Source organism: Acipenser ruthenus, chromosome 5, assembly GCF_902713425.1.
Source record: "Acipenser ruthenus chromosome 5, fAciRut3.2 maternal haplotype, whole genome shotgun sequence".
Classification (NCBI taxonomy): Eukaryota; Metazoa; Chordata; class Actinopteri; order Acipenseriformes; family Acipenseridae; genus Acipenser; species Acipenser ruthenus.
The window spans coordinates 28658715-28676045 of NC_081193.1; the positions used below are offsets into that span (position 1 = coordinate 28658715).

General features: G+C 36.3%; 1 protein-coding gene across 3 annotated transcripts in view; it reads left to right on the forward strand.

Annotated features, from left to right (window-relative positions):
- The window catches only part of LOC117402636 (KH domain-containing, RNA-binding, signal transduction-associated protein 2-like), a 172147-nt gene extending 158084 nt beyond the window's left edge, over positions 1-14063 (forward strand). For all 3 annotated transcript variants that reach the window (XR_004544476.3, XR_004544477.3, XR_004544478.3), the window contains 2 exons: positions 7872-8160; positions 11364-14063. The gene's annotated coding sequence lies outside the window, so the exon portion shown is untranslated. The remainder of the gene's footprint in view (positions 1-7871; positions 8161-11363) is intronic.
- The last annotated feature ends 3268 nt before the right edge of the window (positions 14064-17331 follow it).

Genomic DNA, 17331 nt, shown 5'->3' on the forward strand with positions numbered 1-17331 from the left:
GGTAGCCTACAGGCTAAAGTAAAAAGAAAGTACGGCAGGTATTCATTTGATTTTACTGCTGTACAAATTTATATTTTTACCTAATGTAATTTGTAATCTACTCAAAACACATTAGTGTTTTTTGTTTTTTTTTTCAGCGCAATAATTACGCATTTAAAATACATTGAGCACTATAATGTATGTGTGTGTGATTTTATTGCATTTTTTTAAACCCAGCACCTCCAAATGAATGGATAATTGCAAAGCATATGACATGGTTTATTTACATTTCCAGAAAGCTTTTGACAAAGTCTTGCATAAAAGATTAATTCTCAAACTGAACGCAGTAGGGATTCAAGGAAACAGATGCATATGTATTAGGGAGTGCTTAATAGAAAACAGAAAACATGTAGAAAACAGAAAGTACTGATTAGAGGAGAAACCTCAAAATGGAACGAGGTAACCAGTGGAGTACCACAGGGATCAGTATTGGGTCCTCTGCTCTTCCTAATCTACATTAATGATTTAGATTCTGGTATAGTAAGCAAACTTGTTAAATTTGCAGACAACACAAAAATAGGAGTGGCAAACACCGTTGCAACAGCAAAGGTCATTCAAAATGATCTAGACAGCATTCAGAACTGGGCAGACACATGGCAAATGACATTTAATAAAGAAAAGTGTAAGGTACTGCATGCAGGCAATAAAAATGTGCATTATAAATACCATATGGGAGATACTGAAATTGAAGAAGGAATCTATGAAAAAGACCTAGGAGTTTATGTTGACTCAGAAATGTCTTCATCTAGACAATGTGGGGAAGCTATAAAAAAGTCCAACAAAATGCTTGGATATATAATGAAAGGTGTTGAATTTAAAGGGAAGTAATGTTAAAATTTTACAATGCATTAGCAAGACCTCATCTAGAATATTGGCCTATTAACCTCCCAGCTGCTTATCCCGCAATTTCCACATGGAGCGCAAATGAGTCCAAATTTGTCACTCCCATGAAAATAGCGTGCAGGCGCTTATATTTGTATCTGCAAAGTTAAAAACACGTGATTTTAACATGCTTCAGTTAATAAAGAAGTTGACAACAGAGTAAAGATTACTACTGCACTTGTTGGATGTGTATGCTTATTAAAATGTGCCTATTTTAAATTTGTTTCAAGTAAGGAAGTTGGACAGGTTTTGCTGCCGATTGCTCTGCTGGGAACATCCCTATTATTCAGCAAGCATAAATTACATTTTAAAAGTTTTGTTTATTAACTTAACCTTTTTATCATATTGGCAATCATTGTCAGTAGTTTCTCATAAAATAAGTGATATTGTTTTATTTTACATAGACTGACCAAAGTATTTTATTTTCATAGCACTATAATTATACAGTTTACAGTCCTGTGTTGTATATGATAGATCGGATAAAGGAATAACTGACAGGGTGGTTTTGGATATTTAAAGCAAAGTCCTTGAGGGGTAATGACAGCTACTGGTAGTCATGGAGATAGTATTTGCATCATTAACTTGCTTTTTAATAACAACCATTTGGATTTTCAATAGGAAACAGACAGTTGGCTTTTCAGCTTTTTAATAGGAAGCAGCCAGTTGGCAATTTTTATTTTAATGGCCAATGACAAACTGTCTTGCAGACAGACACTCAGGCATTTAAAACTTTGAATGACCAACTGGTTGTTCCCTACCAAAAAGTTGAATGGCCAACTGGCAACTAGTTTTTGAAGTGCCAGTTACCAATTAGCCATTTGATTATATGTCTGTATAAATTAGTGTACCTGTACCACTATGCCATACGGAAACACAACTCAGTGACTGAGAAAACCAGTGTTCAGTGGAATTGATAGCTGTTTATAAAATGGAAAACAAAATATCTCATGCTTTCTATTTCTTAATGGAACCTTACTGTAATAATATGTGATTGAGGAATAATGTGTTAATGTGGTCAAGCAGCTGTTGAGTGGCGTGTGACTGGTGACGTCACGGACCAGGAAGTAAACGGAAACCAAACAAGGAATGGAATGGTGGAACTGAGCACTACGGTGCTCAGTGTTTTATTAAATAAACAAAACAAACAAAAGATTTAAACAAACAAAAAGACACAAGGGCCAAACAAATAAACAAATAATTATCATGCTGGTGTAAACCAGCACGCTTAGCAGTTATTTATAAGTTTCGTTCTCTCTCCTCGCTCTCTCCGCTCTCACTCCTAACACACTCTCCCCTGAGGGTAGAGAGCTGCAGGTTTATATACAGTGACCATCTCCCGATTAGCAACAATTAATCAATGAATTAACTCGGGAGATGGTCACCGTCTGCACGAGTTTAATAAGGATGCGTGACTGTCAGCTAGCTAAATAAATCGCTAGCTGATCAGCCACGCATCCTCACAAGGTTTTTAAACTCTAAAAACAATAACAAAATATGCGGCACTCTTATCCGCGCCGCAAACAATAATACAAATAATAAAACAGTGCACAAATATATATATATATATATATATATATATATATATATATATATATATATATATATATATATATATATATAGGGGCGGGACACTCCGCCACAGTTAACCATTGATAAAAACGGTTTCAGTAGAAAACTGTACCCCTTAGACTGCAGTTCATACTGTGACGCTTGCTCACCCAGTACAGGAGGTAGCGGTCGATGGCACTTGTCAGAATGCTGAGAAATAAAAAAAAAAACATAATTTAAGGGAGCTCACTGCTCAAGGACAATTTTAGTAAGGGAAGCTATTAAGACAAACCACAGTGCAGAGGCCTAGTTCATAACTTTCCCTGTGGACCACATGGCACACACAGATTAGGGCCACCCACAAGCAGCTTTCCCTTGTGCTTTGCCTTGCTCCTGTATTTCTACTTTCTTGAACTCCCGGCACGTGTCCAGCTCACTGCAACAACCAATCTTCACCAATGTATGTGTGCATCCCAATGTATGTGTGACTAACCTAAAGCAACTCCAATAAGAAACAAAACATAGGGGATTTAATTTAGCTGGGGCCCAGTTGGTCATGTAAACCTACAGGGAGCAGCCAGAAACTAGTCTAAATACTATTGGTACTCGAACAACCAACCCACCCTACTCATTTGGCTGCTGGCATTACAGGGCGTTATCACCTGGAATGTTATGTACATTGGAAAGGTACTGTAGAGTTGCATCTGAAACCTGCAGTTTTACAGTTTATCCAGTTTAGTACTTGTTCTTTCCATGTTTGCCATGTGTTTCTTTTATAGATAGATTAATATGTTCTCATTGAATGTAAGGTAGTCTGCCAAAAATGTGCATAAATGCAGTTTTTAATTGTTCAAATATATGCATGTGCCAATTAAACAAGCAAAAACAAAACAAAAACATCTATCAAGGTATTACAAAGAAACTATGCCACAATTAAAACAGGGTATTTGAAGGTAAGAGGTGTGAATGAAGGTTGGTTCTTTTTTCATAAGTTGAAAATAATACTACACTGTTCATTACGGTACATGTAACAGTAAAATGTCAAAGTTATCTGATGAAAAGCCAGTGTCACCACACAGTGCAGGAGGCACACAATTGTCAGTGTGGAAAATCATAGTATATTCAGAAAGGTGCTGAGGAACAAAAACTGTTATGCAAGAGCACCCTATTGAGGTATGTGCTGTCATTGTGACTTAATGTTATAAAGAAATATTTGAATGGCAATCAGTCAACTTAGATACTGTGATAGTTACAGTTACCTTGTAGGTTAATTGAATTTTGAAAATGGCACCAATTGCCTTTGATGGTGTTCTTTCAGGATGTGTTTCTGTCTATAACATAATTATGTAAAATGCCACCCCACATCATAACATTTAAATATCTCAAACTGACTAGAGTATATTTACAGTATATTACGGGCAGCAGTGTGGAGTAGTGGTTAGGGCTCTGGACTCTTGACCAGAGGGTCGTGGGTTCAATCCCAGGTGGGGGACACTGCTGCTGTATCTTTGATAAGGTACTTTACCTAGATTGCTCCAGTAAAAACCCAACTGTATAAATGGGTAATTGTATGTAAAAAAAATAATGTGTAAAAAAAAACAATGTAATTGTATGTAAAAATAATGTGATATCTTATAACAATCATAAGTCACCCTGGATAAGGGCGTCTGCTAAGAAATAAATATTATTTACAATATTTTATTGTTTAAAAAGAAGATATCTGAAAGGTAAATGTATAGCTGTGGTATTGTGTGATTATTTCCTTACGAGAAAATGTCCCTGCTAGTGTTTTAAAGCAAAATGTATCATAGATGTAGAATCCAGGCAGCAATTTGCTTATTCTCTGGGTTAACACAATGGGCCTCGTTTCCGAAAGGGCACTAAATTTTGAGTTAGTGCGCACGTAAAGTAGTGAGCCTAACGTGTGTGATAAATTTGCTCCATTTGCTCCAAAAGCCTTTTTCCTTTCTCCTTTAATGCAAACGGCCTACCCATTAGTTTCTAAAATTGCATTAATGTACTGTGTCGTTTTGGAATTCTTATTTAAAACAACCCACCTCTTTAATATAACACAAGTATTGCATGAGTGACATTCCCATTAAGCTAATCACAGCTCACAGAGGTACTAAAATAGCCAATCAAATAGAAAACAGGATCCATTTCCTCACGCAGACAGCACACATAATTTTGATTAGGATAGCGAAGCAAAGGCTTGTTTAAACTATTTATTTTCCTTCGTGTAAAATTTTAAATCAGTAGCCAAAAAATAGTTGGAGATGTCATGGAAGCGAAAGGTGGAGGCGGAACACAGAAGATTCCAAAATCGCTAGCCAGATGATTATTTGTTCAATGAATAATCTGACCGCAAGGCAACAATATTTCTGATTTGCAGTGCAACGATTGCAGTTATGAACATACAACGTCACTGTGACACACTGCACAAAGCAAAGTATTTTGAGTTTACTGGAAATGAAAGAAGCTACAGAGTCTCAACTAAAGGTTTTTTTTTCTGAAAATGAGAAGAAAAAATTAAAGTGCTTTGGATTCCATGAACAACATGACCACAGGAAAGGACTTTTTTAACTTCAAGAAGCCATGGAAAGTGCAGAAGTACCTTGGAAGAAGCTAACTGGGATTACAACATATGACTGAACAAAAGAGTGGACTGGCTAGCAGTGCTGGAAAAAAAATAAAGAAATGCAGATGTACCAAGTTTCTTACACTGGATTCTGCATCAACAGGCATTCTGCAAAAGTTGCAGAATTAGAACAGGTAATGAGCATTGTCATCAATGTGCCACAAAAGAAGTGTCAAGTGTCCAGACAAAAGTAATGAAAAGGTCAATTTCACAGTGGTGCTGTTTAATATTTCACATTTTCACAGTTTGTCAGTATCTTTTTTTTCAGTGCTGTTAAAAACGTTATATTTTGGAATATAAGTTAAATATTGAGACTTACTCTCACATCTGTTTGAGATTTCCATGGAAATAAAATACTGTTCTATTTCCTCCATTATATTACATATTATATTGAGTTTGTTTGTCAGTGTTCTTGGAAAGATGCTTCTAGTTATATCTGCCTATCTCTGTACTATAAAATGCATTAAGTAATATGTTGATTAATTGATTGAAACCGTGCCTGCATACTTATTGACTAGGAATCGTACAATGGGGGTAATGTGTTTTGAGTATTATATTTGAATATACTGGCCTACATACAATTTATATAGACATTTTCACATACATTACGATGTATATATACGTGTATAGTTTTTACGGTGCGGCCCACCAAGTGAACAGTCTTAACTTAAATGACTGTTGCTGCCAGATTTTTTTGTTCAACCAAATTTTCATAACCAAGTAATTCAGCAAGATGTATTTATTTTGCATTAGTGAACAAATCTATTGAATTGATTCACTAAACTGAATGAATCAAACAAATCGAGTCAGTAAAACAAATCGAACTGCACATCACTAGTTTTCAGGCCAGAAAAATAGCGCGCCTATCAGTGGTTAAAGCCTGGTTCCCATACGCACTAATAAATGATCACTTTAATGCACGCACTACATATATATATATATATATATATATATATATATATATATATATATATATATATATATATATTATGTTTCAAATTTCAACAGCAGTCTGTTTTTTTATTTACATTTAAAATTTGTATTTATTTATTTATTTAAACCTGGACAAAAATAAATAAATACACCACGCAAATGACATGTTTCAACTGAGCAATTTATTTTGATCCTGTTATACATTTGGGCAAATCTAAACAGAAATAAAACAACAATAAAATTATTGTATTAGATCCATAATTGTCAGTGACCGGCTTTTAACTAAATGAAGATACTGTGATTCGTGTTCTTGTAACTCAACTTCATAGAAATACAGTTAAAAAAAATGATCGCGGCCCAACTCTCAACAGCAGCACAGGTCTCTATTTTTTAACTGACCAAAAACCGTGCTTCTACCTGGGTAATCCGCTCGCTGATCTTTCTAGTATTATTATTATTATTATTATTATTATTTATTTCTTAGCAGACACCCTTATCCAGAGCAACTTACAATCGTAAGTAGTAATATTACAAACATGCATACTTTACTGCAAGACATACATCTGGCACTAAAGCTGACCTAGAAAGGCAATAATGTTTATGTTTAAATGGAGAGTGTGTCACTAACTGTACTGATGGAAATACAGTGTTCAAATAGTCCTAGTCCCAGCCTAGTAAACTTTCTAACAGAGTATTCATTTGTCACATAACTACTTCAGATATTACTTGTATTTATGAACTGACTACACTCACCTTAGTGCCTTCAATAGAGTTGTACAGTGATAGGAGTTTTGTTGTTTTTTTATACACATGGGTAACAGCTGTAGGAATTATACTCGAGATATATATATATATATATATATATATATATATATATATATATATTTTATCAATTTCTTTACATATATTATTATTATTTATTTCTTAGCAGACGCCCTTATCCAGGGCGACTTACAATTGTTACACAAGATATCACATTATTATTTTTTTTACATACAATTACCCATTTATACAGTTGGGTTTTTACTGGAGCAATCTAGGTAAAGTACCTTGCTCAAGGGTACAGCAGCAGTGTCCCCCACCTGGGATTGAACCCACTACCCTCCGGTCAAGAGTCCAGAGCCCTAACCACTACTCCACACTGCTGCCCTATTATATTTTGATATTTATATACAGATGTGTTAGAATATTTGTCCTATAACCATTTTAAAAAGCTGCTACATTGAATTTATGTGTTGACAGATACATACGCTGAGGCGCGTGCAAAGCTCTCAAGTGCTGAGCTGTACTCCGATTTACAGACTGATGCGGCAGAGGATGATGATGTTCCTACATGTAGAAAATGGATTAATAGGTTAAATATATAAATGAGTGTAGTTTAATAAAACAATACATATTATACAAAATAAATTAGTGAATAACATTATTTGAAATGAAGAGTGTCAATACTCTGGTCCTCATTTTGTTATGGCACATTTAAATGTATGTTCATGATTGTTATTTTTAATTAGTAATAATTAGTAAAAATTCAGAATTCAATAAAGCATTTAGGATCATGTGCATTTTCTCAATTTTAACTGTTCTTTTTTATCTACCCTTTGCTGTTCTTATGTAGGTTTTAAATATTTTCAATTGTATTTGAATAGTTATTAATGTAAAGCGCTTTGTGAAGGTTGTCTGCCTTGAAAGGCGCTGTAAAGTTTTGATTGATTAACCAATTGATTTTTCCTTGACTTTACTTAGGAGATTGTGCAATGTGAAATAAATATGCCTTCATGTTGAAAATGGTCTCATTCTCTTCTTTCTGTTTGTATTACTATATTTTTTGTAGAGGAATTCATTCTCTGTCCAGCAGTGACAGTGACCAGGATGAAGTCCAGCCAGCTAAAAGTATTTGCAGATGGATTCATTTACCTGCAGCACCCAAAGCACCAACTCCACCACCTGAGCACATGTTCATGGATGAGGAAGGTGATGAATTAGTCATCTTCCAGAAGAAGCATTGCCTGGCTCCCCACAACGAGAAATTGGGATGAGAACAACATTACACAAGGGCCAAGCAGCACACCACTACCTGTACCAACCAGAAAGAAGAATGAGTGCAGAGTTTCCATACAACTGTAAGTTTGCATGATCTGTTATATTGTTATTTGATGCATATCTATGTTGCCTGAAGCAATCATCCATACACAGGTTACTATGTAAACGTAGTTATAATTACAGTAGATCATTCTTTGAACTTTTCTGAAACTGCACAAGATAAGGATTTTATAAATGGGTAACATGACCTTGTGCATCAATGGGGTGTTACCCATAATCCTTCTGCAATTTGAGGTAATGTCACTGCATATCGTAAAAGTCTTTTTTTTCCCTTATATTTGGACCTGTGAATCTAACAGCTTTTGTTCCACTATTAAAAAGACAGTGTTCCTGGATTGCCCTGAGTGTCCTAAATTCAGAAATACCAAATACGTGCACCTTTCTGTAGTTTGTCAGGCGTTTGTAGGTCCTAAACTGAGACTAGGTCGCTTTGTACTTTCCCCTTCCAGGTAATATTGCTCCATGACAACAAATGACTTTTAGTACCTTTTGTTACATTTATTACTCGTTGTGGTGGTTTCACAGTATAAAAACTAATTATAAATAATAGTAAATAATAAGCTAGCCTTCTTGGTTAAGGAGCTCAGCAACTCGTTTACTAAGGTTTTTTTTTTTTAAGGAAGTCAGTTTTTACTTCTTTGTTTTTCTCTGGTTTTATTACCTGTAAGTTTTTTTTTAAATTAGCCAATTTATGACTTGTGTGCCTGCAATGGCCTATCAGTTTATTCAGTCATGAGGCTTCTCTATGCTCCTTACCCAGAGAGAACTCTGGGCACACAACTAATCATGCATATTTTCCAATCTTCATTCCTGTGAAGTGCCCCGCTAAAGTATAATATCCTGTGTTGTCAAGCAACCATACCCTAATTGATCTGCATCATGGAGCAGTTTATTGCATGTTACAAGATATTATCACTTAGCTCTATATATACACCATGAAAACAACATCATAATTGTATTACTGTTTTGATGTAACAGCTTAATACTTATATTGACTCAGAATTTAACAAAATGTATACTATACAGTGCCTTGCGAAAGTATTCGGCCCCCTTGAACTTTGTGACCTTTTGCCACATTTCAGGCTTCAAACATAAAGATATGAAACTGTAATTTGTGAAGAATCAACAACAAGTGGGACACAATCATGAAGTGGAACGAAATTTATTGGATATTTCAAACTTTTTTAACAAATAAAAAACTGAAAAATTGGGCGTGCAAAATTATTCAGCCCCTTTACTTTCAGTGCAGCAAACTCTCTCCAGAAGTTCAGTGAGGATCTCTGAATGATCCAATGTTGACCTAAATGACTAATGATGATAAATAGAATCCACCTGTGTGTAATCAAGTCTCCGTATAAATGCACCTGCACTGTGATAGTCTCAGAGGTCCGTTTAAAGCGCAGAGAGCATCATGAAGAACAAGGAACACACCAGGCAGGTCCGAGATACTGTTGTGGAGAAGTTTAAAGCCGGATTTGGATACAAAAAGATTTCCCAAGCTTTAAACATCCCAAGGAGCACTGTGCAAGCGATAATATTGAAATGGAAGGAGTATCAGACCACTGCAAATCTACCAAGACCTGGCCGTCCCTCTAAACTTTCAGCTCATACAAGGAGAAGACTGATCAGAGATGCAGCCAAGAGGCCCATGATCACTCTGGATGAACTGCAGAGATCTACAGCTGAGGTGGGAGACTCTGTCCATAGGACAACAATCAGTCGTATACTGCACAAATCTGGCCTTTATGGAAGAGTGGCAAGAAGAAAGCCATTTCTTAAAGATATCCATAAAAAGTGTCGTTTACAGTTTGCCACAAGCCACCTGGGAGACACACCAAACATGTGGAAGAAGGTGCTCTGGTCAGATGAAACCAAAATCGAACTTTTTGGCAACAATGCAAAACGTTATGTTTGGCGTAAAAGCAACACAGCTCATCACCCTGAACACACCATCCCCACTGTCAAACATGGTGGTGGCAGCATCATGGTTTGGGCCTGCTTTTCTTCAGCAGGGACAGGGAAGATGGTTAAAATTGATGGGAAGATGGATGGAGCCAAATACAGGACCATTCTGGAAGAAAACCTGATGGAGTCTGCAAAAGACCTGAGACTGGGACGGAGATTTGTCTTCCAACAAGACAATGATCCAAAACATAAAGCAAAATCTACAATGGAATGGTTCACAAATAAACATATCCAGGTGTTAGAATGGCCAAGTCAAAGTCCAGACCTGAATCCAATCGAGAATCTGTGGAAAGAACTGAAAACTGCTGTTCACAAATGCTCTCCATCCAACCTCACTGAGCTCGAGCTGTTTTGCAAGGAGGAATGGGCAAAAATTTCAGTCTCTCGATGTGCAAAACTGATAGAGACATACCCCAAGCGACTTACAGCTGTAATCGCAGCAAAAGGTGGCGCTACAAAGTATTAACTTAAGGGGGCTGAATAATTTTGCACGCCCAATTTTTCAGTTTTTTATTTGTTAAAAAAGTTTGAAATATCCAATAAATTTCGTTCCACTTCATGATTGTGTCCCACTTGTTGTTGATTCTTCACAAAAAATTACAGTTTCATATCTTTATGTTTGAAGCCTGAAATGTGGCAAAAGGTCGCAAAGTTCAAGGGGGCCGAATACTTTCGCAAGGCACTGTATTTGCAGATTTCTAACTTTGGTTTGATTGGGGGTTCCAACACCAAGGAAACTGTCTGGAGAGTTCTTAGAAAACTTGTAGACCACGATTTGGCCAAGAAAATTAATTGGAAAGGTGCCAATGGAGAAAAAAAGCCTTCAAAATATATGATATTGCAGAATGTTGCATTCATTAAGTTATTTTTAGATAATACTAAATTTGTAAAAAAAAAAAAAAAAACATCTTCATGTTTTGGTTGGTGTGTTGCATTAAAAATGTTCTGCGATTATTAAAAATATGAAACACTATGGATAACATTCTTGTTACATTTTATACCTAAAATATGTAGCTTTTATTTGTGCTGCATTTGTTTTCATTCCAATTCACCTGCCATAATCAATATTAAACTTGCTTCTGTCCCTATACATAAGACTAATATGCTTGGGGGGGGGGGCTTTAAAACTGGCTAATAATTATTAGAATATGTCGATTACAAGCAGACAAGGGTTTTCTGTTTTAGACTAAATAGAAAATAACATTTTTTTCCAGCTATAAAAATGATATTTACATGTAAATTGTTGTTAATTTTACAGGTGCAGTGAGGGAAAACCAGCTCACCAATAAAGCAACTGATGGAGAGATTGAAGCATTTGTTAAACGTTGGTTCCAACTATCAGGCGATCGTAATGGAGGCAGAAAAGAAAGGGAAAATAAAAAAAAGCAAGCTGCAGTTGCCACTACTAACTCCTAAGACTGACTTGATGGTTTTCTTTGTATGTACATAAATGTGCCCCTTCCAGTACTGTTTTGTTTTTAAAGGTGCTGTATATTGCTGGTAAAGCACAAAACCATTGTATCTCTACTTTTTGTAAAAACTTGTTAATGTTTTCTACATTTAAATCTCATTTTCTTTATATATGTGGGGTTTTTTTTGTCCATACCTGAAAGTGAATGAATGGAAACCTTAAACCTTTGATGCTTAATATCTCAAAATTAGGTGAAATGGATATACTAATATTTAAATTGTGGGTAAAATAACATGTTAAAGTTTTCATTTTTTAAGTCTATAAAACATGCCAGATGTAAAATACAACTCCAAGAACCTAGTTTGCTTTATTTAAAAAAAAATAATAATGGAGTTACATTACATGGGGAGGTTATTTTCTGGCACAGTAACACTTTCAAATGTTATGGTAAGTTCTGGACTTTTATCTTTAAAAGGTTAATGTCAACTGCTAAAGAATCTGCCCTTTTATGATTTTTTGTTTAGAAGATGGCCTCTATTTAGAAAACAGTGAAGACCACTGGCATAGAATATAAAAATATATAATAGAGCCCCCAGTTTTTTGTTTTATTTCTTAGTCCCATTTATTTAACATCTGCATCAGTCTTTGTGCAAAACAATTTTAAATGATTCTGATGCAGCTTTTTATTTTTCCTGTTCATTCTTTGCTTGTTTGTCATTTTCCGCTTCTCTTTTATTGATTGTTCTCAAACAATCCAAAAACATTTAATTTCGTGAAATAATTTTTTTCAACAATTTAGTGTATACACAAATTTATTTTCAGATGTGTTTATTTAAATGTTATCTTTTTTTGTAGTTGTGCTTTATGCACTATATCTGTATGTGAACTTTTTATGTTCAAATATTCGTTTATTTGCATTGTTTCAGTTGTGGAGATGTTTATGACTTGCCAGAATAAAATTATAAATTAGAAGATTTTCATCTTTTTATTATATTTAAAATGTTCAGACACATAGTTACATTTGCTATTTATACCTAAGATTACAATTGTGCAATGGTTCCACAGTAAGAAAATATTGTATGTACTTGGATTAGTGTAATTTGCTAGAACTTAAAGTTACAGCAGTGCAAAAAAGGACAGCAGTGTGGCGTAGTGGTTAGGGCTCTGGACTCTTGACCGGAGGGTTGTGGGTTCAATCCCTGGTAGGGGACACTGCTGCTGTACCCTTGAGCAAGGTACTTTACCTAGATTGCTCCAGTAAAAACCCAACTGTATAAATGGGTAATTGTATGTAAAAATAATGTGATATCTTGTAACAATTGTAAGTCGCCCTGGATAAGGGCGTCTGCTAAGAAATAAATAATAATAATAATAATAATAATAATAATACTGTTCAGCTAGAAAATTGCTTAAGACAATTGCTGGCCCAGATCCGGTGACCCAAACCCTGGCCAATTCCTTTAGCCCTGATCCGGACTGTCATTCATTCTGTCACAGCAACCAACGCTGGCCCAGATCCGGCAACCAACGCTGGCCCAGATCCGGCAACCGCTGCTTTCCCAGATCCGGTGACTTAACGCTGGCCCAGATCTGATGACTCAATGCTGGCCCAGATCCGGCAACCAACGCTGGCCCAGATCTGTTGACTCAAACCCGGGCCAGTTCCTTTGGCCCAGATTTGGGCCGTCATTCAATCTGACACTAGGCCAGTTCCAGCAGTCGGCATTGGGCCAGAATCACAGAAGTAATTGGGCCGGAACTGGGCCAGTACTGGTGTGCTATCTGGGATGCCAGTCTATTGGCAGCCTGCCATTATGTTCCAGTTTTTTAATGGAGTTCTATTGTGTCTCTACTAGGTTAGATTTAAATATTAGATACACTGATGTATTAATTTATCACCCTGTACAGGCTAAGATAGGTGTCTTATCACAGATCAGCAGAATACATGATCTGTGATCTGCATAGAAAGAATAGAAGTTGAATACACTGGGGGCAGGAAGATATTAATCAACTGAATAAAAATGAGTTGTAGGATTAACGCCATGGCAAGACAAGGAGGTTGTAAATTCACCCATCCACACCCAAAGTGAAAGATGTAAATGCTTAAACTGGTGCTCTGCACAATGGATGTCTGGTAAATTATTTTTACACTAACTTTATATGGGTATGAAATACATCTTAACTAATGCATTATTCTTGTTTAAATTCACTTTTTGTGTTTCAGTCCTCACATCCTGGTGACTTTTTAAAACTGAATAAAGGCCTCAATATCTCTCAGAATTATGTCTAAATCCTATGTACACCTGTGTGATAGATCGACTTGGGGCAGAATGCTGCAGAAGGAAATATTAATGGTTACTCTGTCGTTGTACATGATTATGAGAGCTCTATTGAGGCTACAGATAAATTTGTTAAGATAATTGATAAATAGTGATCACATTAAGGGGTCGTCCAAAATTATCAAATACAGCAAGTGAACACAACGTGCTCTTTTTCAAAACCACCCTACTTTATCAAAATGTAATTACTCAGCATAATGAAAGTGAAAATTGGTACTTTTGACAGGTTTACTGTATCCTATATTTAAAAACCATAAAATCAATAGCAAAAAGGGACAAATCATTCAAATCAGGACAATAAAGCAGTTAAAAAAATAGATCTGAACTCATTTTGTGCAGCTCTTTTTGAGTGTTCAGAGGTCAAGTTCTTTTCAGAATACATTTATCTTTGTGTGTGTGTGTGTGTGTGTGTGTGTGTGTGTGTGTGTGTGTGTGTGTGTGTGTGTGCGTGTGTGTGTGTGTGCGTAATACTTGTGCCATAATATATATTTGCCAACACTATCCCTAGGGCCAGCGCCAGGTTTTTGTGGGCCCCGGGCAAAGGAACTCCAGTGGGCTCCCCCACCTTCACCCCCAAATCTAAAATAATTTTCTATCAAAAAGGTTTTCATAATCAGCAGTACCTCGCTAAACCGGACATGTCTGGAGTGAGACATGAGTTTTAAAAAATAATTGATTATTTTTTTTTTGTAAGAAATACAGTAGTAAAATCAAATGAATACCTGTTCCGCACTTTCTTTTTACTTTAGCCTACTGGTAACATAAGATAAATCATGCTGCTGCATTTCACACATTACTGTACAGTGTGAAAATAGTAAAAGATTATTCATTGAAACAATGATTTTAGCACATTTTTACCTCTAGCCTACTTGTTCTTTTTTTGTAGTCTTTTCCTTCTGTTTTTGACAACCAGATTTGTGTTTCTTTTTATTTGGAGGTTCGACAGGTTTAATTTTCGATGGTTTAAAATCATATAATTATAATAGACGTTTAGGCGTTCTTATAATAATAGACATTATGATAATGAGACTCGACAAAACGCTTGTCAAATGAAAGTCTTGGTTGTTGAAAAGTAAATGTGCCAATTATAGAATGTCTTTAATTGGCACATTTGTATCATTGTATGTTGCGATCAGCCAATAGCTTTCGGGGAACTGAGGAGGATGGAAGCCAATAGGAAGTGAGAAGAGGCATGACTAATGGAACAGGACGCAAGTAAGAACATAAGAAAGGTTATAAACGAGAGGAGGCCATTCGGCCCATCTTGCTCGTTAGGGTGTCAGCTTCAACAACCTTACTGGGGAGTTGGTTCCAACAAAGTACCTCCAATTTTCTGTTCTGAATGCCTCTTTATCTAATCCCCATTTGTGACCCCTGGTCCTTGTTTCTTTTTTCAGGTCAACAAAGTCCCATGGGTCAACATTGTCAATCCCTTTTAGAATTTTGAATGCTTGAATCAGATCGCCGTGTAGTCTTCTTTGTTCAAGACTGAATAGATTCAATTGTTTTAGCCTGTCTGCATACGACATGCCTTTTAAACCGGGGATAATTCTGGTCGCTCTTCTTTGCACTCTTTCTAGAGCAGCAATATCCTTTTTGTAGTGAGGTGACCAGAACTGAACACAGTATTCTAGATGAGGTCTTACTAATGCATTGTAAAGTTTTAACATTACTTCCCTTGATTTAAATTCAACACTGTTCACTATATAGCCAAGCATTTTGTTGGCCTTTTTTATAGCTATCCCACATTGTCTAGATGAGGGGTGTCCAATCCCAGTCCTGGAGGGCCGGTGTCCTCCTGGTTTTTGTTCCAACTGTACCCTAAATTACTTAATTTGACCAATTAAATGCTTATTAGAAGCTTAATTGGCCCAAATAATTATTTTAGGGTACAGTTGGAACAAAAACCAGGAGCACACCGGCCCTCCAGGACTAGTATAGGACACCCCTGGTCTAGATGAAGACATTTCTAAGTCAACATAAACTCCTAGATCTTTTTCATAGATTCCTTCTTCAATTTCAGTATCTCCCATATGGTATTTACAATGCACATTTTTATTGCCTGCATGCAGTACCTTACACTTTTCTTTATTAAATGTCATTTGCCATGTGTCTGCCCAGTTCTGAATGCTGTCTAGATCATTTTGAATGACCTTTGCTGTTGCAACGGTGTTTGCCACTCCTATTTTTGTGTTGTCTGCAAATTTAACAAGTTTGCTTACTATACCAAAATCTAAGTCATTAATGTAGATTAGGAAGAGCAGATGACCTAATACTGATCAGTGTGGTACTCCACTGGTTACCTCACTCCATTTTGAGGTTTCTCCTTTAATCGGTACTTTCTGTTTTCTACATGTTAACCACTCCCTAATCCATGTGCATGCTAGGCTGCTTGTGTAGGATAGCTGGCACAGAAATAGTACATTTACTCTTTATTTGCAATTTTATTTCTGTATGTGTGTGGGCCCCCCTCTGGCCCAGTTAATTTCAGAACTTTGGTCAAATAAATGTACTACTCTACATTTAATTTCATATGTAACTTATAATACATTTATCTCATTTTTTTTTATCTGTGAAATAATTGTTATATATTTGCCAACACTATCCCAGTAAATTTATTTTTGCTGTATACCGGACAGTGCTGTAACAGTTATTTCGGGTTCAGATGTAGAACTGATATATTCAAATGTAGCAACCAGAATTATCTCGGGTCTGAAAGGCGTGTCGTATGCAGACGGGCTAAAAGAACTGAATCTGTTCAGTTTTGAACAAAGAAGACTATGCGGTGATCTGATTCAAGCATTCAAAATCCTAAAAGGTATAGACAATGTTGACCCAGGGGACTTTTTTGACCTGAAAAAAGAAACAAGGACCAGGGGTCACAAATGGAGATTAGATAAAGGGGCATTAAGAACAGAAAATAGGAGGCACTTTTTTACACAGAGAATTGTGAGGGTCTGGAACCAACTCCCCAGTAATGTTGTTGAAGCTGACACCCTGGGATCCTTCAAGAAGTTGCTTGATGAGTTTCTGGGATCAGTAAGCTACTAACAACCAAACGAGCAAGATGGGCCGAATGGCCTCCTCTCGTTTGTAAACTTTCTTATGTTCTTATGTTCTTAACTGTCAAGCTTGAGTGTTTCATGAGAATCATTACTCACCTAAGGAGGCTGTATGCTATTGTTTGGCAACATGTTTTTTAACACAGTGCATGGCACTTAACATAGGCGGTGTGTGAGTCTTTCGTTTGGGGAGGCTATTCCACACTTTTCCCCCTGCATTTATTGAAACCAGCGATGTACAATTAAGATACACACACATTATATACGTATACAGCAGGCATATGCGGTTTTCTGCTTTCCTTGCAGACACTTTTTCAGAAGTTCAAAAGACCCCGTTTTCACTAAAAATGGAGTGAAGGACTGGAAAAATCTAAAGAAAAAACTTCAGAAACATTCATAATCTGGCACCACAAA